Source organism: Gorilla gorilla, chromosome 18 (assembly GCF_029281585.2).
Source record: "Gorilla gorilla gorilla isolate KB3781 chromosome 18, NHGRI_mGorGor1-v2.1_pri, whole genome shotgun sequence".
NCBI classification, from domain to species: domain Eukaryota; kingdom Metazoa; phylum Chordata; class Mammalia; order Primates; family Hominidae; genus Gorilla; species Gorilla gorilla.
Genome location: NC_073242.2, coordinates 117338310 through 117363249, shown reverse-complemented (window position 1 = coordinate 117363249; position 24940 = coordinate 117338310). Strand labels below are relative to the sequence as shown.

The 24940-nt window shown below is 45.1% G+C and overlaps 1 long non-coding RNA gene across 2 annotated transcripts in view; it reads right to left on the bottom strand.

The window, feature by feature from the left end:
• The window catches only part of LOC129527404 (uncharacterized), a 54961-nt gene extending 30414 nt beyond the window's left edge, over positions 1–24547 (bottom strand). The window contains exons 1-3 of one of the 2 annotated variants that reach the window (XR_010131615.1): positions 24330–24547; positions 23460–23629; positions 1116–1235 (exon numbers count right to left, since the gene is read on the bottom strand). This is a non-coding gene — a long non-coding RNA (uncharacterized lncRNA). The remainder of the gene's footprint in view (positions 1–1115; positions 1236–23459; positions 23630–24329) is intronic. The other variant, XR_010131614.1, reaches the window with a different exon arrangement.
• Positions 24548–24940: the final 393 nt, after the last annotated feature.

Genomic DNA, 24940 nt, shown 5'->3' with positions numbered 1-24940 from the left:
CTGCTGCAGACAGCCAGGCACCCCAACTTTGGCAGCAGATGGAGGCTCGTTGATTCTCTGAAAGGCTGGCACAGGGGTCTCTGGAGCCCAGCTAGGGTGGGAGTCTGTGCAGGAAGCAGGAGATTGAAGGAGTATGACTTGTTCAGTGTGGAGGCTGATCCCTCCCCCCACCCAGGCCCTCACCACCCGCTGACTCTCAGAAGGTTAGCCCTGGGCCTCTAGATCTCCAGGCAGGGAGGAGAAGAGCCCACCATGGGGAACTAGACTCCAAGGAGAAATGCCCAAACGTGCTGACATTGGGGGTCCCTAATGACATGGCCTCGACAGACCCCACAGGGACCCCACACTCATCACATTCTTCCCAAGATCCTTGGGGGCACCCCTTGGCCTTCAGTGTCCTGCTCTTAAATAGGAGATGGCAACCTGGGACCCCCATCTCGCAGACACAAGAGGTCTGATTCTGTTCACGTAAAACATTCAGAACAGACAAATCCACAGAGACAGGAAGTGCTTGAATGGTTATCAGGGGCTGCAGGGAGAGGGGAGGGAATGGCTGCTAATGGGCACAAGTTTCCTTGTGGGGTGATGGGAGTGTTGTGGGGCTAGAGAGAAGCGGTGATGGCACCACATTGTGAGTGTTCTAAATGCCACTAGATTGAAACGTTTAAATGGTGAAAAGGGCAAACTTTATACGTATTTTACCTCAGTAACAACAACAACAACAAAAAGGAACAGGAAGGAAGAAGACTATTCAGTAAGCAAAAATTTAAAATAAGAAAGGCTACTATGAATAACCTCAGAGAAAGAAAAGAAAATATTGTATTCATGAAACAAAAACAGTATTCCTCAAAAAGCTCTTAGCAGAGAAAAATATGATAGTATAAGTGAAAAAGTTCAAGGCAAAAGTTGGAAGAGAAAGATAAGAAAATCTTCCCAGAAGTGAACAAAACTCCAGACTTCTCAGCAGCAACACTGGGGGGCTGGAAAATGCAGAGAAAAGCCGGAGGTTGTGAACAAAAGGCATCTCCACCTGAGAATTCTCAACTCGACAGGCCATCCATCAAACAGGAGGGTTGAAGGAGTTCAAGGGGTCAAGAAATATACTTCCCATGCACCTTTTCTCAGAAAGCTGCTGCAGGATGTCCTCCACCAAACCAAGGAGTTAGCCAAGGAAGCAGAAACATGGCATCTTCCACTGGGCAGAGGTGGAGACTCCAATCAGCTCAACTGGGTGCCTGCATCAAGTAAGGAAATGTATGTATGTATGTGAATCACATATATATATATGTGTGTGTGATTATATATACATATATAATTTTAAAATTTGTATTTATAAGATTATAAAATCTAAATGTTTAAAATTATGTTCTAAAATATTCAAATATATAAATTATATACATAAATTTAAATATTAAAATTACAATTATGTTTAAAAATATTCAAATATAAAATAAATTATATTGTACATTATATAAATGTAAATATTATATTTATCTGTATATAATTTTTATAAAGACAAATTATCTTAGATCAGAGTTTCTTGCCCTTGGCGTTGCTGACCTTTGGGTGGTATAACTCTTCGTCGTAGGGCACTATTTAGTCCATGGTAGCATCTTCCCAGTAGAGACCAGGATCACTCTCCCCTCCAAGTAATGGCAAAGGAAAACCTCTGCAGACATTGCCAGTTGTCCCTGGGCAGCAAAATCACCCTTGATTGGGAACCCCTGCCCTAGGTTAACTGCTGTACTAATGCAGTGGGTTTCTGCTGCCACATTACTCACAACCAGGGCAACAAGCAGTGCCTCATCCCCCAAAATATCAGTAAAATATCCAAAGTGAAGTAAGAACTTAGATGCAGTTTCCTATTAACCCAAATAGTTGCATGATCATACATCAACATAATCTACTGAAGTGCAGAATAATTGTTTTTCTGACTTTCATGATTGACAACATGTTAATCTATCTCTGGAGGAAGACCGACTCTACATCCAGTAAAACCACATGCTGATGGTGCATGTAAATAGATTCTTTAAAAAAATGCTCACATAAAATTCAAAGTTGACCACATGTTTTTTAAAAACATTCCTTGAAGAGGTTTGAATATTGGGGAAAGTTTGGTTTCTGTTGCTTAGAAATATGTACAGCACCATAAGCTCTGGGCAAAAACATTCAAAGATGGGCCTTTTCATGTTGATTTTGAGGTAGGATTCAAAGTGATTTACGAAAAGTAACTAGTTAGGCTGAATTGCCAGATAAAACCTTCCCAGGTGCCCCCTCCAGCAGAAGGTGCCAGGAGAATAGCTCCTTTGCAATGCACCTGGGCACGTGCAATCAGACATCCACAAAGAGTGCGGTGTCTATGCAGAATGCACAAATTCCAACTTCCAGGTCCCTGGAGATGCTTCAGATATGGGAAGGGAAGTGATTGGATCTCAGTCTCCCATACACTGTTGGTGGGTATACAGTGTGCCTGTGAGTTGCAGCACCTCGGCTTTTGCTGCCTGCGTTGCCTCATCAAATGTGTATGACAATCAGAGCCACCTGATAGGAACACTGTGGGGATTAGGTGTTGAGAATGGTTCAGTGCCTAGGAGGTGCTCAGCACAGTGTTTGGCATTTGGTAGTTTGTGGTCGTCATCGTTGTGAAAGTTATTTTATGATGTAACTATTGTGTTCATGGTACAGTGCACAAGCGCCAAGCTCTTTAAAAACCAAGAACATAAGCCTGGTGGAATGACCAGTTAAGCAGTACCCTGGTGATCAACACCCCTTCCGACCCATCCCCAACCATGGTGCCCCAATGGCTGAGAAGTGCTTTTTCTTAACGTTTCCACTCTTGAGTCTTTGTCAACGATCACAAGTGGCAAATAAGATTTAAAGACATGCACCAACAATTATAATTATGAAGAGTTATTAATGATATTAATAGTTAACACTCCTATAATATCATGTCTAATGATATAAGTATTACAAGATGTAGGAAAATGGAATTCAAAATTGCACACACATACACAGACATGTAAAGAAGCTGGAAATAAATATACCCACATCCTGGTATAAACTTGATTGATAAGATTATGGTCACTTCGAAATTTTCTTTTATACATTTGTTTTGTGTTTTCTAATTTTTCGACGATGTTGTTTTTTAATTAGGGAAAAAACAATTCTTTATTATTATTATTATTATTCTTTTGAGACGGAGTCTCGTTCTGTTGCCAGGCTGGAATACAGTGACGCAATCTCGGCTCACTGCAACCTCCACCTCCCAGGTTCAAGTGATTCTCCTGCCTCAGCCTCCCAAGTAGCTGGAACTACAGGCATGTGCCACCATGCCCAGCTAATTTTTGTATTTTTAGTAGAGACAGGGTTTCACCGTGTTGGCCAGGATGGTCTCGATCTCTTGACCTCGTGATCTGCCTGCCTTGGCCTCCCAAAGTGCTGGGATTACAGGCGTAATCCCACTGTGCCCAGCCACTGTGCCCAGCCAACAATTTGTTATTTTTAAAAACCAGGGTGTTACTAAGACTGATTTTGTTGGTGGCTTAACTTGAGATTTCTGGGGAGACTCCTTGGAAAGAGATGATGTTTACTCAAATGAATCTATTAGAAGGCATCTACTTGTAAAGGTGTCAACTGTCTTTTTTTTGCCATTGCTTAAATTACACTATGTATGTTGATCATATTATAATGAATAAGTCAATAAAAACAGACCTCACTGAAATTTTTTTCAGGAGTGACTTTTAACTACATAGGTTTTTACTCTTCTCATGAGAGATAAAGCCTCTCTCTCTCTCACACACACACACATAGACACACGCATATCTCTTCCACATCCACACACTAGTGCCCAGCGAGCCCACATCCAGTCACCACAACCAGCTGGCCATGAGGCTCCGACACTGCCTGTGATCTGGGCCCACAGCTGCCTCTACCAACCTTGGTTTCCTTACCTGGAAATGAGGACCAAGAATTCCCTGAGGATGCAACAAACATGTTCTCCCAGAATCAATGATCTCACTGACAGGTTCTCACACTTTGTGCTACATGAAAGAACAGGTATCTGTTGTGTTGGAAGGACATCCAGTTTTTCAGAGCCCTTTTTTGGAACCCAAGACAAACTCAAACCCTAGAAACTATCAGAGCCTCCCTAGTGGCCTTTCTATAATTAATTATGTGGGTGCATTTATTTCCCCCCAAATGCCGAATGTTCGGATTATAACTACGGTCAAAGCTGGGGGCCGCTGCAGAGCAAATCCTGTCCCCACCAAAATGCCTCTGATGTCCAGGCCAGGAAGATGTGATTGTGGTTCCGATGGGAAACACAGGATTTGCCTGCATGTGGCGTATTTCAAGGCTGGGTGATTAAACTCAGGAAGACGCAATCAAACCCTGTGTGTGAGTGTCCCGGGGCTTCCATAACAAAACACCACAACTGGGTGTCTTAAAGCAATGGAAACATGTTGTCTCACAGTGCTGGAGGCCGAAAGTCCAAAATCAAGGTGTCCATAGGGCTGCTTCCTTCGGAGGCTGTAAGGGAGGGTTTTCCCCAGGCTCCTCCCAGCTTCCAGCGGTCGCTGGAGACCTGTGGTGTCCCTCGGTTTGCAGAAGAATCACCCTGAGTTATTTCTTCATCTTCACGTGGTGTTCACCCCGTGCGTCTCTGTGAGTTTCCATGACCATCTTTTTATAAGGACACCAGTCATATTCAATTAGGGGCCCGCCCTACTCCAGTATGACCTCATCGTAACTAATTACATCTGCAACGACCCTCGGATAAGGTCACTTTCAGAGGCACTGAGGGGTTAGGACTTCAATGCACCTTTTTCTGGAGGACACAGTTCAACCCCTAACAACCTGGAATCCCCCCATACCCCAGTACCTCTGAGAACCTCTTGCTTTTTTTCTGGAAACCCACAATGACTGCCCTGGAGCAAGCAGGGTCCTTGTCCGTCCCAGCAGCAAACTCTCCTAAAGGACTTCCCCAAAACCCTGGTTTTCACGGTTTAAAGGGGGCCTAACATTGTAGCCGTGGTTTTAATTAAGGGTTGATGGGCCGTGTCATGACATCATCAATAAAATGAGCATAATAAAAAGAAATAACTTAATATGGGGTGTGGGAAGGCGGCCCAGAATTTGTCATGAAATTAAATTGTGTAGGCAATAAAATGCCATTTTAGAAAACACTGGTACCGTGCAGGCTGCCAAGGGCCGTCCTTTGTTTACTAAGAAGTTCCACTCATGTTTGCCCGCTTTCCACAGCACATTCAGCCCAGTCAGTGCCCTCGAATGTGGAATCTTGTTTGTTCCCCAGTTGGTTGAATTGAGCAGGTTAATTCCAAACCGCAGTGTCTGAGTCAAGTCCCTTTCTGGAAGTCGAGCCCTGGAATTATTGGCACCCTCTTGCCATGGGGGCCGTGGTGTGACAATGCCATCTGGGAGCCCTGTGTCCTTGCATCCTGCCTGGGAAACCAGACTGAGACTCCAGAACAGAAGCTGGAAGAGCAGTCCCCGGGTTGAGATTTAGACTCAAACTTAAATATGGGACTGGGGGCTTCCTTGGCTAGATTGACCCGTGGCTCTCATTTCCTGAAAGCTCCTGGACCAACAGGAATCTTGTGATGCTTTTTGGATTCACTTCTCTGTGTGCATTGTTTAGAAAAACTGCTTTCTTGGGAACTAGAAAGGCTTGGTAACCATGTTGCGTTCTGAATGCTGCTGTTCAGGGGTCCCAAATCCCCAGGCCATGGACTGGAACCAATCTGTGGCCTGTTAGGAACCACGCCGTACAGCAGTAGATGAGCAGCAGGCAAGCGAGCGAGACTTTGTCTGTATTTACAGCCACTCCCCATCGCTCAAATTACCGCCTGAGCTCCGTCTCCCGTCAGATCAGCAGTGACATTAGATTCTCACAGGAGTGTGAGCCCTATTGTGAACTGCAGGCGTGAGGGATCTAGGTTGCGTGCTCCTTATGAGACTCTAATGCCTGGTGATCTGTCACTGCCTCCCACCATCCCCAAACAGGACCACCTAGCTGCAGGAAAACAAGCTCAGGGCTCCCACCAATTCTGCATTATCATGAGTTGTATAATGATTTCATTATATATTACAATGTAATAATAATAGAAATGAAATACACGATAAATATAATGCCCTTGAATCATCTCGAAACCATCCTCCCCACCCCTGGTTCTGGAACACTTGACTTCCATGAAGCCAGTCCCTGGTGCCAAAAAGTCTGGGGACCATTGCTGCCTTTGAAGAACTTTGATCCACAGAAGTGTGGTCAGAGCCCACAGGTGAGACCCGGGAATGAGGGCCTCTGCTTAGGATTGCCCCTGGGTGTGTCTTTCACCAACGCAATCGGGGGCTGAAATGCAGTTTGGGTCCCACCATTCATGCCATAAGCCACTGTAACCGCTTCTCTGCAGAGCGGAAGAATTTTTGCAATTTGCCCACCCAAAGGGGTCTCTTTATCTCTAATTGGCATAAAGACGCCTTATAGGCTGGCATAGGTCATCAGTGGAAAGAACTTGAACAGCATAGACCAGGAGGGTAGACACGCTGTTTTCAAAGTTAACTCCCCTGTTCATTCAGTCAACAGATATTTCATTCAGCACCTACTATGCCCTGGCGCTGTGGTATTCATAGGCAAGGAGGACTGGACCTGGAAGCGGCCTCTGGGTCTCAGAGAACAGGACGTGGACCGGTGAGCAGAGGTTATCTGGAGGCTGACTGCAGCTTCTCAGATGGAAAATGCTGCACCGGCCAGGACACCTCTTGAAGAAATAGTTTGGAATTGTCTAGAAGGTCGAACTTGAGGATATCCTTTAATTTGTAATTCCATTCCTAAGCATATCCCCTGGCAAAGCTTGTGTCTCGGTGCACCAAGATATCTGTGTGGGCTCATGGCAGCACTGTCTTTAGCTGCCTCAAGCTGGAAATAACACACATGTCACAATAAGAGAGGGAGGGAAGGAGAGCTCCCACCCGTGGATGGTGCAGCTTGGCTGGGCCCATGCAGCTCCAGCTCAGGACGTTTCCTTCCTGTCCTCCTGCCCTACGAATGGCAGACTTGCTCAGGCAGCCCCCACAATCGTTCAGACTAACTCCCAATATGAACCCATATGTGTGCGTGTGTGTGTGTGTGTGTAAAATGTATCGGTCAAGGTTCACTCTGAGAGATTTGCTAAGAAGCCTGGCTCCCCACTTGTTAATTAGATTGTCGAGATCTTGGATCCGTCATTCAGCCACCTGAAATGAGAATCATTAGCCCTTCAGAGAGATTAAATGAGAAGAAATACAGAAAGTTCTTAGCACTTGACCATTTCCATAAAAATCTCTTCACAAATATTAGGTATTGCGATTGTTATTATTATGAATTATAGTAATTTTGTGGTAAAATTCGATGGAGCCCCTACAGAGGACTGTGCGGACGGCGCCCCCCACAACACACATACAGGGAAATGAAAGCAGTGCTGGGAGACCCCGGACGGGCAGCAGGATACCAAGTATTATTTTCTGGGAAACTCATTTGCACCGTGTCAAGGAAAGATCAAATTTAAATGCAAAGTCCCTTGAGAAAGGAAACACACTGACTTATTTCACCTTCATTCTCTGACAGATTTTACTGTACAAAAGTGGCCACGACAGTACCTCCCTCCTCGTTCATGGTCCTCTTACAAAGTGCCATTCCCATGTTGCCATCAAGAGCTGTGCTGTAATCCTGTTACCGGGCCCTGGGCTGGCTTTAGTGACTTGCTCGATCAATAGCTGGCTGTAAAAGTGGCCTTCTGGGACTCATGAGAATGGATCACAGGAAGGCTGATAGCTTCCTCCTGGATCTCCTGGGATGCTCAGTCTAGTGGACCCAAATGCCAGGCAGAGGAAAGACCAAGCCACATGGAGGGATCACGTGAAGGCTCTAATCTGCCACCTGCCGAGATTCCAGGTGACGTCCAGCCCCAACCACCAACATATGTATGCACCGTCCTGGATACCTATCTGACATGTCAGTCAACATCAGACGACAACCAGATGAGAGACCTCTAGCAACAGCTGCCCAGCTGAACCCTTCCGGAATTCCCAACCCGTAAAATCATGTCGCTTTCAATCCTTAAGTGGTTTTGTTATACACCAAGAGATAACCAGAACACCTATTAGAGTAGGAATAACTGATGACCAGAAATGCAGAGAGCTAATCTTGAAAGGGAGTTGTTTGTATTTATTTATTTGTTTAGAGACGGAGTCTCACTGTGATGCCTAGGCTGGAGTGCAATGGAGCAATCTCAGTTCACTGCAACCTCTGCTTCCCGGGTTCAAGAAATTCTCTTGCCTCAGCCTCCAGAGTAACTGGAATTACAGGCGCACGTCACCACATACAGCTAATTTTTGTATTTTTAGTAGAGATGGGGTGTCCCCATATTGGCTAGGCTGGTCTTGAACTCCTGACCTCAAGGGATCCACCCTCCTTGGCCTCTGAAAGTGCTGGGATTACAGACATGAGCCCAGCCTTTGAAAGGGAGTTTGAGTGAGATGAATGTTGGGGGTTTGAAGGTGGAGCAGGAATTACTGGGGGTGGAGGTGGGGAAGAAGGGAAGGCGGATGCAATCCGTAGAAGTTGGGGCTTTAGAGAAATGATGGGCTTTGTCCAAAGTCACAGCTGATTTGCAGTGGGGTTTGCAATGCAAACCTAAACATTTGCATTTTCACGCAGATGGTTCCAAAGCTGTGTCCTTCCTGGTGCATGCACTGTCCCTGGAGGTGATGCTGACGCTGGCCAGAGTGCAGAGAGGGTGGACTGTGCAGTGCTGAAGAGTGCCAGCTCAGGGCTGGAATCTCAGCTCTGCTGCTTCCTACTTGAAGACCCTGAGCAAGTTATTTACCTCCCTGGGCCTTAGTTTTCTCATCTGTGAAATGGGATAGTAACGGTAGCCACCTCTCATGGGGCTGTCCCGAGGAATGAATGAGAAATGCAGCTTCCTGACTTGGCTTAACAGGTCAGGGCCACACTGTCCAATATGGTAGCAATTAGCTAAATAATTTTAAAGAATAATTTGGCAGTGAGCCGAGATCATGCCACTGCACTTCAGCCTGGGCAATAGGCTCCGTCTCAAAAAAAGAAAAGAACAATTGAAGTAAAACTTTAAAATAATAATTTGAAGTAAATTAAAATTAAACTAAAATTCAGCTTCTTAATTGTGCAGCCACCTCTGCCTAGTGGCACAGATACAGAACTTTCCATCCACGGCCATGTGTGGGGACTGGCCAGGGTGTGCACCCTGGCGCCAAGGACAGGTGACTGTGGGTATGTGGACAGGCCCGCCTGGAAATGGGCAGACGTTGGCCAACCATACCGTCTTCCCAGGGCTGCCCCGGTGGGAACTGATGCCCTCATTTGAGTACCGAGGTTCTACTTCCTGACTTCCCTCTCCGGCTTTATTTCTAAGCAAGGACTGACAAAGGGACACCATGCCACTGGCAAAACAGAGCTCGATTCTACCACATTTTTAGCGAATCTTTGGGAAAATGGGGAAAGTATATACTTTGAAATTTTCTATTATTCATTGAACAATTCAGTTAAGGTACTGAGCACCTGACACATGCTTTTCTTGGCACTGGGGAGAGAGTAGGGAACAAGGTGAACCAAAGCCCTCACTTTCATAGACGTCGTACCCCAGTGGTGACAGAAAAAATACATAAGTAAACATGATAAATGTGGTAAAATATAATGTAATAATTTCAGACTGTGTTAAATGTTATGGAAAAATGTAGAACCTGATGATGAATCTCTGGGGAGGGGTGAGTGCAAACCTGGGGGCCAAGGAGGCTTCTCTAAGGTCATAGCCAAGCAGGAGGATGAGCCACTTTTGTGCGTCACCTTGATAGGAGGGAGTCAATGGCCCATCCAGGACATTTGGAAGCCTTCCATGCTGGACAGGAGCTGGGGTTGGAGGAACAGACAAAGAGGCTGTGCAGCCAGGGTGAGGTGGGGTCTGAGGCTCAGGCTGTGGAGGTGGACAGGGCCAGACCCCACAGGACATGGGCCACGGTGGGGAAGTTCAAATGTAGCTCAAGTGCAAAGGGATGTGACACAAATCTGCCAGCAGTGGCTGCGTGGGGACACCTGCTGTGCTAACTCTTCCTCCAGTCTTCCCAGTCCAAATGGGGTCACGGGGAAGTGCTTTAGACAAACGTGTAAAAAAAAATGTTCCTGAAAAGATGTTCCCTGCTCTTCCTGGATGGAATTCTTTCTCTTCCCTTTCTAGATATCATTCGAACTTAGTGCCCAAAGGAGGAGAGACATGCCCCTCCTTCCATTTAGCCAGCTCCACCCCCTCCCCGAATTTGGCCTCCTCTACCAGCTTCTTCTCTGGGATACAGGGAGGTCCTTTGGGGTCTGAATTTCTCATCTTTTTTTTGCTATTTATTCTTTTTTTTATTATTATACTTTTAGTTTTAGGGTACACGTGCACATTGTGCAGGTTAGTTACATATGTATACATGTGCCATGCTGGCACGCTGCACCCACTAACTCGTCATCTAGCATTAGGTATATCTCCCAATGCTATCCCTCCCCACTCCCCGCACCCCACAACAGTCCCCAGAGTGTGATATCCCCCTTCCTGTGTCCATGTGATCTCATTGTTCAATTCCCACCTATGAGTGAGAATATGCAGTGTTTGGTTTTTTTGTTCTTGCGATAGTTTACTGAGAATGATGATTTCCAATTTCATCCATGTCCCTACAAAGGACATGAACTCATCATTTTTTATGGCTGCATAGTATTCCATGGTGTATATGTGCCACATTTTCTTAATCCAGTCTATCATTGTTGGACATTTGGGTTGGTTCCAAGTCTTTGCTATTGTGAATAATGCTGCAATAAACATACGTGTGCATGTGTCTTTATAGCAGCATGATTTATAGTCATTTGGGTATATACCCAGTAATGGTATGGCTGGGTCAAATGGTATTTCTAGTTCTAGATCCCTGAGGAATCGCCACACTGACTTCCACAATGGTTGAACTAGTTTACAGTCCCACCAACAGTGTAAAAGTGTTCCTATTTCTCCACATCCTCTCCAGCACCTGTTGTTTCCTGACTTTTTAATGATTGCCATTCTAACTGGTGTGAGATGGTATCTCACAGTGGTTTTGATTTGCATTTCTCTGATGGCCAGTGATGATGAGCATTTTTTCATGTGCTTTTTGGCTGCATAAATGTCTTCTTTTGAGAAGTGTCTGTTCATGTCCTTCACCCACTTTTTGATGGGGTTGTTTGTTTTTTTCTTGTAAATTTGTTTGAGTTCATTGTAGATTCTGGATATTAGCCCTTTGTCAGATGAGTAGGTTGTGAAAATTTTCTCCCATTTTGTAGGTTGCCTGTTCACTCTGATGGTAGTTTCTTTTGCTGTGCAAAAGCTCTTTAGTTTAATTAGATCCCATTTGTCAGTTTTTTCTTTTGTTGCCATTGCTTTTGGTGTTTTGGACATGAAGTCCTTGCCCATGCCTATGTCCTGAATGGTAATGCCTAGGTTTTCTTCTAGGGTTTTTATGGTTTTAGGTCTAACGTTTAAATCTTTAATCCATCTTGAATTGATTTTTGTATAAGGTGTAAGGAAGGGATCCAGTTTCAGCTTTCTGCATATGGCTAGCCAGTTTTCCCAGCACCATTTATTAAATAGGGAATCCTTTCCCCATTGCTTGTTTTTCTCAGGTTTGTCAAAGATCAGATAGTTGTAGGTATGTGGCGTTATTTCTGAGGGCTCTGTTCTGTTCCATTGATCTATATCTCTGTTTTGGTACCAGTACCATGCTGTTTTGGTTACTGTAGCCTTGTAGTATACTTTGAAGTCAGGTAGTGTGATGCCTCCAGCTTTGTTCTTTTGGCTTAGGATTGACTTGGTGATGCGGGCTCTTTTTTGGTTCCATATGAACTTTAAAGTAGTTTTTTCCAGTTCTGTGAAGAAAGTCATTGGTAGCTTGATGGGGATGGCATTGAATCTGTAAATTACCTTGGGCAGTATGGCCATTTTCACGATATTGATTCTTCCTACCCATGAGCATGGAATGTTCTTCCATTTGTTTGTATCCTCTTTTATTTCCTTGAGCAGTGGTTTGTAGTTCTCCTTGAAGAGGTCCTTCACATCCCTTGTAAGTTGGATTCCTAGGTATTTTATTCTCTTTGAAGCAATTGTGAATGGGAGTTCACTCACGATTTGGCTCTCTGTTCGTCTGTTGTTGGTGTATAAGAATGCTTGTGATTTTTGTACATTGATTTTGTATCCTGAGAGTTTGCTGAAGTTGCTTATCAGCTTAAGGAGATTTTGGGCTGAGACAATAGGGTTTTCTAGATATACAATCATGTCATCTGCAAACAGGGACAATTTGACTTCCTCTTTTCCTAATTGAATACCCTTTATTTCCTTCTCCTGCCTAATTGCCCTGGCCAGAACTTCCAACAGTATGTTGAATAGGAGTGGTGAGAGAGGGCATCCCTGTCTTGTGCCAGTTTTGAAAGGGAATGCTTCCAGTTTTTGCCCATTCAGTATGATATTGGCTGTGGGTTTGTCATAGATAGCTCTTATTATTTTGAAATACGTCCCATCAATACCTAATTTATTGAGAGTTTTTAGCATGAAGGGTTGTTGAATTTTGTCAAAGGCCTTTTCTGCATCTACTGAGATAATCATGTGGTTTTTGTCTTTGGCTCTGTTTATATGCTGGATTACATTTATTGATTTGCATATATTGAACTAGCCTTGCATCCCAGGGATGAAGCCCACTTGATCATGGTGGATAAGCTTTTTGATGTGCTGCTGGATTCGGTTCGCCAGTATTTTATTGAGGATTTTTGCATCAATGTTCATCAAGGATATTGGTCTAAAATTCTCTTTTTTGGTTGTGTCTCTGCCCGGCTTTAGTATCAGAATGATGCTGGCCTTATAAAATGAGTTAGGGAGGATTCCCTCTTTTTCTATTGATTGGAATAGTTTCAGAAGGAATGGTACCAGTTCCTCCTTGTACCTCTGGTAGAATTCGGCTGTGAATCCATCTGGTCCTGGACTCTTTTTGGTTGGTAAACTATTGATTATTGCCACAATTTCAGCTCCTGTTGTTGGTCTATTCAGAGATTCAACTTCTTCCTGGTTTAGTCTTGGGAGAGTGTATGTGTCGAGGAATGTATCCATTTCTTCTAGATTTTCTAGTTCATTTGCGTAGAGGTGTTTGTAGTATTCTCTGATGGTAGTTTGTATTTCTGTGGGATCGGTGGTGATATCCCCTTTATCATTTTTTATTGTGTCTATTTGATTCTTCTCTCTTTTCTTCTTTATTAGTCTTGCTAGCGGTCTATCAATTTTGTTGATCCTTTCAAAAAACCAGCTCCTGGATTCACTGATTTTTTGAAGGGTTTTTTGTGTCTCTATTTCCTTCAGTTCTGCTCTGATTTTAGTTATTTCTTGCCTTCTGCTAGCTTTTGAATGTGTTTGCTCTTGCTTTTCTAGTTCTTTTAATTGTGATGTTAGGGTGTCAATTTTGGATCTTTTCTGCTTTCTCTTGTGGGCATTTAGTGCTATAAATTTCCCTCTACACACTGCTTTGAATGTGTCCCAGAGATTCTGGTATGTTGTGTCTTTGTTCTCATTGGTTTCAAAGAACATCTTTATTTCTGCCTTCATTTCGTTATGTACCCAGTAGTCATTCAGGAGCAGGTTGTTCAGTTTCCATGTAGTTGAGTGGCTTTGAGTGAGATTCTTAATCCTGTGTTCTAGTTTGATTGCACTGTGATCTGAGAGATAGTTTGTTATAATCTCTGTTCTTTTACATTTGCTGAGGAGAGCTTTACTTCCAAGTATGTGGTCAATTTTGGAAAAGGTGTGGTGTGGTGCTGAAAAAAATGTATATTCTGTTGATTTGGGGTGGAGAGTTCTGTAGATGTCTATTAGGTCCACTTGGTGCAGAGCTGAGTTCAATTCCTGGGTATCCTTGTTGACTTTCTGTCTCGTTGATCTGTCTAATGTTGACAGTGGGGTGTTAAAGTCTCCCACTATTAATGTGTGGGAGTCTAAGTCTCTTTGTAGGTCACTCAGGACTTGCTTTATGAATCTGGGTGCTCCTGTATTGGGCGCATATATATTTAGGATAGTTAGCTCTTCTTGTTGAATTGATCCCTTTACCTTTATGTAATGGCCTTCTTTGTCTCTTTTGATCTTTGTTGGTTTAAAGTCTGTTTTATCAGAGACTAGGATTGCAACCCCTGCCTTTTTTTGTTTTCCATTTGCTTGGTAGATCTTCCTCCATCCTTTTCTTTTGAGCCTATGTGTGTCTCTGCACGTGAGATGGGTTTCCTGAATACAGCACACTGATGGGTCTTGACTCTTTATCCAATTTGCCAGTCTTTGTCTTTTAACTGGAGAATTTAGTCCATTTACATTTAAAGTTAATATTGTTATGTGTGAATTTGATCCTGTCATTATGATGTTAGCTGGTGGTTTTGCTCGTTAGTTGATGCAGTTTCTTCCTAGTCTCAATGGTCTTTACATTTTGGCATGATTTTGCAGCAGCTGGTACCGATTGTTCCTTTCCATGTTTAGTGCTTCCTTCAGGAGCTCTTTTAGGGCAGGCCTGGTGGTGACAAAATCTCTCAGCATTTGCTTGTCTGTAAAGTATTTTATTTCTCCTTCACTTATGAAGCTTAGTTTGGCTGGATATGAAATTCTGGGTTGAAAATTCTTTTCTTTAAGAATGTTGAATATTGGCCCCCACTCTCTTCTGGCTTGTAGGGTTTCTGCCGAGAGATCTGCTGTTAGTCTGATGGGCTTCCCTTTGAGGGTAACCCGACCTTTCTCTCTGGCTGCCCTTAACATTTTTTCCTTCATTTCAACTTTGGTGAATCTGACAATTATGTGTCTTGGAGTTGCTCTTCTCGAGGAGTATCTTTGTGGCGTTCTCTGTATTTCCTGAATCTGAACGTTGGCCTGCCTTGCTAGATTGGGGAAGTTCTCCTGGATAATATCCTGCAGAGTGTTTTCCAACTTGGTTCCATTCTCCCCATCACTTTCAGGTACACCAATCAGACTTAGATTTGGTCTTTTCACATAGTCCCATATTTCTTGGAGGCTTTGCTCATTTCTTTTTATTCTTTTTTCTCTAAAGTTCCCTTCTCACTTCATTTCATTCATTTCATCTTCCATTGCTGATACCCTTTCTTCCAGTTGACTGCATCAGCTCCTGAGGCTTCTGCATTCTTCACGTAGTTCTCGAGCCTTGGTTTTCAGTTCCATCAGCTCCTTTAAGCACTTCTCTGTATTGGTTATTCTAGTTATACATTCTTCTAAGTTTTTTTTCAAAGTTTTCAACTTCTTTGCCTTTGGTTTGAATGTCCTCCTGTAGCTCAGAGTAATTTGATCGTCTGAAGCCTTCTTCTCTCAGCTCGTCAAAGTCATTCTCCATCCAGCTTTGTTCCGTAAAAAAAACGGAATTTCTCATGATCTGAGTCCTAAAGTCTGGACATCAGGTTCCAAAATAAAGAGCACAAAAGGGGCCAGAGGAGAAAGGACAGTTTGAGGACAGCTGGAGAACCCAGAGGAAGGGGGTCAGCCCCAAACAGGTTAGGGGTGAGGGAGGTGTGTGGCCAGTGTCCATTGGGCTGCAGGTGCACCCGCATGTGATTGCTTTCACACATATGGACTGGCTCCAGAAGGACAGGAAGAAAGTGATGCTGCTGCCTCCCAGGAGGCGGCTGGGGTAGCTGAGGGAAGTGTGAGCAGGGTGAAGCTATTTTTCACTGTAAACCCTTTTGTACCTTGTACATGTTTGTCCTGAGTGCATGAACGACCTATCCAAACCATACAAAGAGAAAAGAAAGAGGTGACGTGGAAGCCGACGGCCCTCTCCCATGAGGTCATGCTCTACGAGCATGTGACATTTCAGGAGGACGTATCGTTTCATGGTGAAATCACATGATCTGACGTACGGAATATTGAATCTGAAAGCAAACGTTAAAGATCAGGCCCAATCCTCTCCTACCACTGTGCCACTGACTTGCTATGTGACCCTGGGCAAGGGACCTAACTATAATGTGCCTCAGTTTTCCTTCCTTTAAAATGGGGGTAATAATACTGACCTGCCTCAACAGGCAGTTTTGAGGCGTGACTAATGCTTTTCATAAAGCATTTTGGGATCTTTCAGCAGAGGAACTCTCAAGACCTGAGTATTTTCATAATAGCAATGTCCACCAGGAACTTGGCATGTCCATGTGTCCCGGATGCTCTCATTGGTCAATATGATTTTCCAAGAAATTGAATGAACCCATTGGAGAAGTGGTGGGTAACTAGCCAGAAAGAATTAGAGAATGCATAAACTCATTGCCATGGAAACATATGTAGGATACCCTTCCTTTGATTGAGTGGGATTTTCCCCTTCTTGATGTGGGATAGTAGTTATTTGTAACCTAAGAATAATTTTGCAATAATTTCTATTAATATCACCTCTGAAGCTAGTTGTACTTATCTGAGACTGTGTTTGTTTATAATAAAAGTGAAGTGAGTCACACACACACACACACAGAAGATCAGGTTCAATCCCCACACCACAGGCAATTGCAGATCCAGAGATGTTATGAGACGTGCCCGAGGCCACACACTGGATTCGGGTATATAATGGGATTAACCCCCAGGTCTTCTGCCACCTGCCTCTTGCTCTCAGGAGAGGCTCTGATGTGGGAGAGTTTGGACTAGATGTTCTGCCTGGAACTTTCCATCTCTATGTTTCTATAATACCGTGGTGAAAAAGGAGAAATGGTCCTTATGATGGCTTCCACATTTTCCAAGAGAAAAATAGAGACTTATCTGACCCGGGGTCTGTGACAAGTTCATATGCAAGAAACCTCTGGACGTGCACTTCGGAGGACGGAGCAGGGGGCGCTGGGGCTGTGTTGATGGTTTATGGAGCATGAGGAGGACTGGGAGGCTTTTATGGCCAAACACAGCAAAATATAGAGGATTTTATGTTAAGTGACTAGGATTTAACGTGTAACAATTACTGGAATGAGCACAAAATACTTTCTTAATTTATTCTTATTTAACCTTGTTTATATAGCAGTTCCCTTGTCGGGAACCATTCTGAGCAATTTACAAAAATTAATTTGTGTAATAGGAGCACTATATGACGGTAATCTCAAGTGTGAAATTTTGGAGTCAAAAAGACTCCAAATTTAGTAAATTTTTAAAAAATTCCACACTTGAGATTAGCATCATGTAGTGTTCCTATTACATAAATTAATGTTTGTATTTAAATCCTGGTTCTGCCACTCTTATGAATTGCGTGACCGAGGCCAAATTACTTAACCTCTCTGACCCTCAATTTATTCATCTGTAAAATAGGGATATTATCAATTATCACCTAGACTTTTAAGAAATGGAATGTCTTAGTTTGAACCGTATGAGATCACTCACTTTCAGCCTATTTGATTTATAAAGCTGGAAATTTTGTGGAGTTAAACTACATTTAAAGAGCTTAGCAGAATGCCTAGCACTTGGAGAGTGCTCAATAAATAATAGCTTTTTAAAAGTTTATTTTGTTTGAGAGAAGCTAACAAACAATAAGAATTTTTCTTACATATAAGACCTTGCATTTTAGCCAGGCATGGTGGCTCCCACCTGTAATCTCAGCACTTTGAGAGGCCGAGATGGGAGGGTTACTTGAAGCCAGGAGTTGGAGACCAGCCTAGGCAACGAGGCAAGACCCCATCTCTACCAATTTTTTTTTTTAAAAAGAATCAGGCAAGTGTGTTGACTCATGCCTGTAGTCCCAGCACTTTGGGAGGCAGGAGGATCGCTTGAGCCCAGGAGTTTGAGAACAGCCTGGGCAATATAGTGAGATTCCCACCTCTACAAACAAAACAAAACAAAACAAACAAAAAACAGAGAGTGGCGGCGCATGCCTGTAGTTCCAGCTACTCAGGGTGCTGAGGTGGGAGAATTGCTTGAGCCCAGGAGCTTGAGGCTACAGTGGACTATGATGGTGCTACTGCACTCCAGCCTGGGTAAGGACCCTGCTCTTCTATTATCCTGAAGTCTTTGCCCCTTGTTTAATATTATTCTTCAATAGGCCCTGCTGAAATAATTGAAAAGCTTTCACTGAGTCCCATCCTTTGAAAAGAAGGGAGGTTCCCGTGATGGTTATTAGAGTCACCCTAGTCCTCTTTTCCAAGGACTTCAGCAGCAGGGAAAAGCTGCTTCCCGAAGAAGTCATCTCTCGGCTTAGCCCACTGCAGTGATGAATCTGGGAACAGAGCATGCCCAAGACCCGACTCCTGGGACTGCGAATTCCTCAGCCATATGTCGCCCTTGCAAGGTGGGGGGTCCCCGTCACAGCCCTGACAAATGCTCAGGCCCTGAGCCGGCAAGCCGCAGGAGGTGAGGTCCACAAGGACTAATTACATCAGGAGATGCCGCCACCCGGAGGCCCCTTCTCCTCCCCTTCCTGCCTAAGCACCATGGCAGCCTGCATGGAAATGTCATTCTGTCTCCCGGGTCCTGCCCTCGGATGGCAGCGCCTGTCTCGGGGAAGGAGAACAGATGTTTGTGCAGACTGCCAACTCCTGCCCGAGTGGAGAGGTGGCCCAAGTACCCACCACTGTTCATGTCCTGGAAAAAATGTCAAGGGGAGAAGGCTTGGGGGAAACCAAAAGGATGGCCACAGAAGCCCATTAACCGCTGGTCAGGAATGGGAGGGAAGCCTTCCACTCCCGCAGAAAGCCGCCGAGCTCCTGCCGGGCCCTGAGGTCGGCACCAATGGCGTTCCCACCTGTTCCCACCTGTGTTGCAAGTCATGCATTCAAACGATCGTCATTAAATTCTGCAAGTGTCCACCCTGTGTGACAACTACGTAGAGGGTGTGATGGAGAAAGTTTCATGGATCGGATTCACAGGGGCTTATATTCAAAAGTCCGATCTGCCTCACAGTCCCGCCGGGTGATTTCATTGCTTTCTGATGTGGTAATGGCCAAACGCTGGGGTGGTGACCCAGCCACTACACATCGATCACACAGAAGGCTGAAGTATCCGAGCCCTCTCTCCCACCACCCACCCCCCGCCTGGCCTGCTGGCTTCAGTACTGCAGACCCTCCACCCCAAGGTGCGCCCCACCGTAGGGCAAATGTGGAGCTTTATAAATAACCATTGTCATCATGAAAGGAAGTTGCCAGGAAAACAGATACTTCATTACATTGTAAAGACAGCACAAAACATACTCTCAACAGGTTAAAAAACAAAATGTTCAAATTTACCCTTTGGAAATCAGAATATCATACACAGCATTTGCCACCTGACAAGAGCATTTCCTTCTTCTTCCTATGAATACGTGTGTGTAAATGTACACATTCAGCAAATGTCTTTGTTTTCTTTCCTCTCATATTTATCATGTAACATAAGATGAATTGGCTTTCTATCAATATTGCAGTATTGTTAATTTGACATCATCGTGTTAAGTTATGAGATGTCGGGAGTGAACACTCAGGGACTTAATTTCCTCTCTGGGGAAGAGGCTGGTGTGTTTCTGGTTGTATGCAGGAGAGCTGTTTGATGTTAGGTGGATTCACACCTTATTTTGTCTTTGTTTGGAGATGGAGTGTGATCTAAGGAGATGCACATGGGTGCCAGGTTGATGAAGGGTGGGCTCGTGATGGTGAATTTCGTGTGTCAATTTGACTGGGCTAAAGGATGCCCATGTAGCTGGGATTACACGATTTCTGGGTGTTTCTGGAAGAGACTGGCATCAGAATCAGTAGCCTGAGTAAAAAGAACACCCTTCCCCAAAGTAGGTGGGCCCCATCCGATCCCCTGAGGGCCCGGATAAAACAAAAAGGCAGAGAAAGGGCGAGTTCCTTCTCTCTTCAGGCCTGGGACATCTGTCTTGTCCTGCCCTCAGACATCAGTGCTCCTGGTTTGTGGGCCTTTGGATCCCCGGACTTACTCCAGTTTCCCATCCCTGGTTTCAGACCTCGGCCTTGGGCTGGGAGCTGCACCATTGGCCCTCCTGGCTCTCAGGCCTTCAGACTTGAACTGAACTGTGCCACTCACTTTCCCATTCTCCAGCTTCCTCATAGCAGATTGTGGGACTCCTTGGCCTTCACCATCGCCTGAGCCAGTTCCCATAATAAATGTCCTCTGATATACATGCCTGTGTATCCTGTTGGAGCTGTTTCTCTGGAGAACCTTGCCCAATACATCCATTATGAAAAATTAGTAGCCAGTTCCCATAATGTTGGAGCTGTTTCTCTGGAGAACCTTGCCCAATACATCCATTATGAAAACTTAGTAGCCAATTCCCATAATGAATGTCCTCCAGTATACATGCCTGTCTATCCTGTTGGAGCTGTTTCTCTGGAGAACCTTGACCAATACATTCCTTATGAAGAATCAGTATAACTTTAGAAAAGGTTTAAAGGAAGCTGGGTCAGCAGGATTTTCACACCTGATTTTCACCTATAGTCTCCGTGGCACAGATGGTTTTGCAAGCATATCCCTGATAAAAACAGGCCCTTACATTCCTTCTAGTGCCTGTGCTGGTTCTAAGCATGTGCACCAATGAGTGCATCTGATGCTTCCAGTAACCCTAGGAGCCAGGGATCCACCTTGCTCATCTCTGTTCCATGGGGAGGAAGTGGAGACACACACAGGTTACAAAGCCACTGCCCTGGTCCCTTGGCTGGTGAACGTGGCCATGGCACTCAGCCCAGCAGCCTGGCTCCATGTACACCAGCACCACAGCAGGAATGAGATCAAAGTTTCGCCTTCACCCTCAGTTCCCCTCCCTCTCACACACAGAAGCATCAGGCCTGCGAATGTCTCTTGAGGATGGGATCCCTTCAGCCACTGCAAGGGACTAGGCTGACTGCTGACCCTCCAGTCTCCTCCCTGCTGGCCACGTCAGTCCTTGGAGTTAATGAGCCAGGATGGTTCAGTCGCTGCCCTGGAGCGACTGAGACCTGTCACTAAATTGCATGTAACACATTGGCCTGGTCCCCTGGGTGAGCCAGGCCACTCCATGTTGCTGCCCACTGAGTTCAGGAAATGAACCACAGCAGCTTTTCTCTCCCCAGATGCCCACGCCCTTTGGGGGCCTCCCTGCTCCTCTCCCAAAACGCAGCTCTAAGGCACACAGGCAGGAGATCCCTCTCCGTGCCAGGGGAGTTAAACCAGCTCAGCAGCACACAGCAGTCCCTCCCGCCACCCTCTGGGGGGATCAGCACACCCTGGGGGCTGTATTTCACATAGTCATTAATTGATGACACACAGTAATGAATGGGCCACATTCCTACTTCAGTGAAGTGCATAATTCTGGGCTCATGATGCTGGGATGGGCCCAGCTCTTGTTTTCTTTTAATCTGGTTTGAAAGACGAGCATTCTCCCAGGCAGCAGGGATGGAGTCTGCTACACGGTGAGTTCATCAGTGTGGCATGTGCGGCCTCGTTGCACTTGGAGATAGGAAATGCCAACCGTCACAGCCCCTTAGTGGCCTTGGGGGCATGGGTGAGGAGCCTAATTAGCTGTGGTCACAGTTTATTAAAAATCATAAATATTCCTCTTGGAGGCAGGGTGGGAGTCGGAGAAGGAAAGAGGCAGTGTCTGGCTGGTGTGTGCATGCATCTGTGTGTGCACACGTGTACATGTGAGGGTTCATGTGGAATTGATTTTCAACAAGTATGCTTAAGCAGGCAAACCTTACTGGAAGGTAGAGGCATGGATGTGGCTCTGTCGTTTAAGAACATGTCCCAGTGCCGGAAGACACAGTCACAGACCTTTTGCCTTGTTTTCCTGGGGGCAGAAGTGTCAGAAAAACAACTGTATGTCATCATTATTCACTTTGTTCCCAGTGGAATCCCACAAATATTGGGACAAATGAACAACGATGACCCTGTGGTCAAAGCTGGAAATAATGAGATGAATCAGACACAGCCCTTTGCTTCAAGTAGTTCACAGTCTCTGGGGGAAACCCACAGGGAAACAGACATTCTAGGGCATAACAATTACGCAGTAATAATAATAATAATAAATAAGTGTGTTTAGGCCCAGGGAAAGGCATTGCATGGGTGGTCTCTCTTGAATCTTGTAACAGTCCTGGCTCTTAGCACTGGTAACAGGGGCCTCCCACTACCCTGCCCCCACCCCTACGCATTCCCCTCCTGCCGTTGAAAGCAGAGTGCTCCCACAGCACACAGCCAGGTGCTGCCCACTCGACCACTCCATGTCCTGGCCCCCGTGTCCCCCTGGTGACAGGCACTTGGAGGAGGTTTGAGTGAGGGTGGTGCATGTCACATCTCAGCCAAGGCTTGTGTTATGGAGGTGACATCTCCCCCTCCTTTCCCTCTCACTGGCAGATGTGCAGAACAAGCCCCCAGGGTATGGCGTATTAATTTTATTAGGCCCTGGACCCTTCAACATCTGGTGAAGTCTCTGGAACTTTATCAGAACAATGCTTTTATATCTGCGAACTATGTAGGGGCAGAAAGGAAATTGATGACACTGAAATATATACAAACATATGGAGCAACATATAAACATGCGTGCACTTTACCAGTGCATTCAGTAACATGATGTAGTAGCTACTGCAATTTCAAATGAAAGTAGACAAAGTTTCATGATATCCACAGCAGAAATGTGAGGAGAAAGTATCTGATTTCCACGGCCAGAAAGTTCACTGGGGCTGCTAATACTACTGCCGTCTGTTTCCGGCATTCATAATAGAACCAAAGCTATATTTCAGTTAGAAGCGAGTGAAAATAAAGGTGTCTGTCTTTCCCATCCCTGTTTATGGAAGCTCCTGAGCTCCCTGTGTCCCACAGGGACTCCAGCTGGGGTTGAGGAGAGCCACCAAGCGGGAGGCACCTGGGTCCCTGAATCACACTGTGGAGGAGATATTTGCCTTCCAACCCATGAAAATGCCTTTCCACTGGATTCTCTATCCTTGCTTATGTGAGTCCCAAGCAGCAAGTGGAATCATGGAAAAGTAATTAATAAAATCTTAACTAAACCGGTTCTCAGTTTTCAACTCAACCCAGTAGCTAGTGTTCCAGTGCCTCTCTGTACTCCAAATGGTTCGTGTGTCACATCTTCTATCAATCATATCTCCCAAGGCATGCAACTATTTGAAAAAGCCCCAAACAGTCCAGGCTAACAAGTGTATTTCTCCACGAGCAATCTAGAAATCCAACTTTTGATGGTGTAGGTGAAATTGCTTTGACTGCAAGAGGAAAGGGAAGAAGGGAGAAGCTTTCCTTTTTAAGGATCACCTGTATATTGCTGCTTTTCATGCACTCTCTTATTTATTGAGAAGCTGAAGCTGCTGAGCTCTGGTTCTATGTGACCTTGGGAAATCACATCAACAGTTAGGGTGCAAGTAGCAGATATACAAACTGGTTTAAACAATAAAGGGGATTTACCTGTCCACGTACCTGGAAAGTCAAGAGATAGGAAGGGCTTCAGGCTAGTTTGTTCCAGAAGTTGATAAAGTCACCAGGGCTGTGTCTCTCGCTCCCTGTGGCAGCTTCACCTTCGGAATGATTTCCCATGTGGTTGTCAGGTAGCTCCTGACAGCACCTGGGGTTCTATGCTTCCTGTTTACCTACAGCAGAAGAGAGGGGGTCTTCCCATCACATCTAGTGAAAGTCCTGAGATCTGCTCCGATTTCACTAATTTATGTAGCAACCTCATTCTTAAATCCATAACAGCGTCAAAGAAGACAGAGCATGTGATTGTCCCAAACTGCCCCTGAGCCCACACAAACCATGTGACTAAAATGCTCAGATTCCTATTAGGAATCTAGGGGGATAATAGATCTTGAGAAGGCAACTAACTACAGCCACAGCAAAAAAAAAAAAAAAAAAAAAAAAATATATATATATATATATATATATAAATAATGTCAAACTCTCCATGAGCCAATTGCCTGGGGTCCCGCCCCAGGCTGCATTACCATCTCATTTAATTCTCAATCACCCCAAGATGTGGAAACTGGTGTTCTCCTCACACGAGCAAACTGAGAGCCAAGAGCTTAAGTACTTGTTTAAATCTAGGTATCTCACCAGTGGCAGGTTTCATGGGGAACTGAGTCCTACTGAGGGCTCCTTACTCTTCACCACTATGCAGAACTGCTTCCCTGGGGGCCCTGCCCCACTCTCAGACTCAGTTTACCCATCTGTAAAATGAGTTGAGTTGACTTTATCACCTCTAAGGGTCTCTACTATTCCAAGCGACAAGGCCACCCGGATTTCATTCTTCCTGGGAGACAGGAGCCCTCATTTCTGCTCCTGGTGGTCACTCACCTCCATGTGACCTTTGGCATCCAGGCTTTCTGGGTCTCTGGCTCCTTGATGATGCCATGCAGAGGTCCTGAGGTTGAGATGTCCCTGCTTGTGGCTGTGGCTCCTGGGCACACGTATGGCATATTTCAGGTACACTTTATTGGAGGAAGAGGGAACATCTGTACACGCTCCTGAGTGTGGGGGTGGGAAAAGACCCCTAGGACAGAAGGCCTGCAGTCCGAAGGCCTAGACATGAGGAGGGAAGACCTCATCAGCAGCCTGTTCACACATGGGTACGGGCTGTATTTTAACTGCTCTTTTTTCAAGTGGGCATCTGAGATCAAGAAAGACAGTCACCCTGCTAGTCAGTGGGAGATGTAGGAATAAGCAACTCCAGGCTCTTCTTTCCCCCAGAGTGCTGGGAGCCTCTGCTATGGCCAAGACATTGTGTTTCCCACTATCTGGGTCAATTCAAGGATACCAACTGGTGAAACAGAAAAACACACTCAAAACCAGTGGGTCTTGCTTTCGTTCTCATTGTAACCACTGAGCACCAGGACCGACACTGGGGTGAGTGGAATTTTCATGGTTCAGTCATTGGAAAAACCAAAATACTTATTGTGCCAACTGGA